Below are 1,620 nucleotides of genomic sequence, written 5' to 3' on the forward strand. Positions count from 1 at the left end.
TATCAGTGGTAGATTCTTAAATTGTTCGACAGCTTGCCAAAATTGATCATTATCCATGCTTGAGTGAGATCCCACCAGTGATTGAAATTACCTTAGTAGAATTGAGTGCCTATTAAATTCTTGTTCGAATTGCATCCTGCAAACATTAGGCACAAAACTCTAGAAAATATTTGTTAGCACAAAAAGATATAGGAGAAGATATATATTGATGGACAAATTTATGATCACCAAAATATGATGTCACAAACTTGTTTTACAATCGGCAAGTATGACCGAATCGTTCAAGTAATAAAATTGGTAAGACCAAGTATCGTTCTCCCAAAGGACTCACGGCCTAGTTTAGTTGTGTGGTTTGTTGATTAGCTAAGACTTAAGGACGAAATAATTGAGGTTTAATTTGCAAAACAGAAAATAAACATGTATGCATGAGGTTTTGATCAATGGCAAAAGCAAAAGACAAGCACTTTCAATGAAATATATATATGAATATGTTGTTGGGGGTCAATTTCATCTTATCCACTCTCATATATTTTAGGAATTCAACATTCAAATCATCATTGTTAATGCCACTCTCTAAATTACCTTATCAAGAAGACTTATCCCTAATTACGAGTTCATACGATTCCTAGCATTCCTAATAATTAGTTCTCTTAGCACAGGAGCTTAACGACAACCAATATACTATTGGGAGTAATTCCCCGGATCTAGACTTCCCCGTACGTTCCCGTATCGACAAAATCAATAATCATGCATTGAATGAGTTAAACAAAGCAAGCATTCAGCAAAGAGGAAAAACCCTAACTAATGATGAAAGAAAGCATAAATCTTAGATTAAGATGCAAGCACAAATTCCATATATGAGAGCTTCAAAAGATTACATTGATTCCCCAACAAACATACAAGGTTTAGTTCACCATATTCATGGTGAACCTAGATGAACAACAATGAAAGAATGAAGGGTAAAACCCTAGAAAGGTGAAGAGGTAGCCTGAGCATCCAAGATCCTCCTTCAAAGGGGTGGAAGAGAGAGTGTTTGCTTCGTTTCTGCCAAAGATCCCAACCCTAAGACATCTAGGTCTTTAAATAGGACATAAAAATAATAAAAAACGGGTCCAGGCCCAAACAGATCATAAAATCGCATAAAACTGGCCCAAAACTCGTCTGGTTGACTTTTTTCGTATTCTGGTTGACTGGTTGACTTTTTGGTTTACTGGTTCACTTTTCTGGTTGACTGGTTGACTTTTCTGGTTTCTGGTTGACTTTTCTGAGTGTAAAGGTTGCTTTTTGTGTCAATTTTAAGCATGAAAATAACAGTTTTTCAACTGTTATCAGACCCCCGGGGAAGAATCCCCGAAGGGCCCATTCCCAATCCGTCACCCGACCGGCACGCGACCACCCGCTCTCGCCGCGAAAGCAGCTGGAGCAATCCACCGACAGCCGACGGGTTCGGGACTAGGACCCCCGTGCCCAGCCCTCAGAGCCAATCCTTTTCCCGAGGTTACGGATCCATTTTGCCGACTTCCCTTGCCTACATTGTTCCATCGACCAGAGGCTGTTCACCTTGGAGACCTGATGCGGTTATGAGTACGACCAGGCGTGGGAGGCACTCGGTCCTCCGGA

This window comes from Vigna umbellata, chromosome 8, assembly GCF_029865625.1.
Source record: "Vigna umbellata cultivar VRB3 chromosome 8, Vumbellata_1.0, whole genome shotgun sequence".
NCBI classification, from domain to species: domain Eukaryota; kingdom Viridiplantae; phylum Streptophyta; class Magnoliopsida; order Fabales; family Fabaceae; genus Vigna; species Vigna umbellata.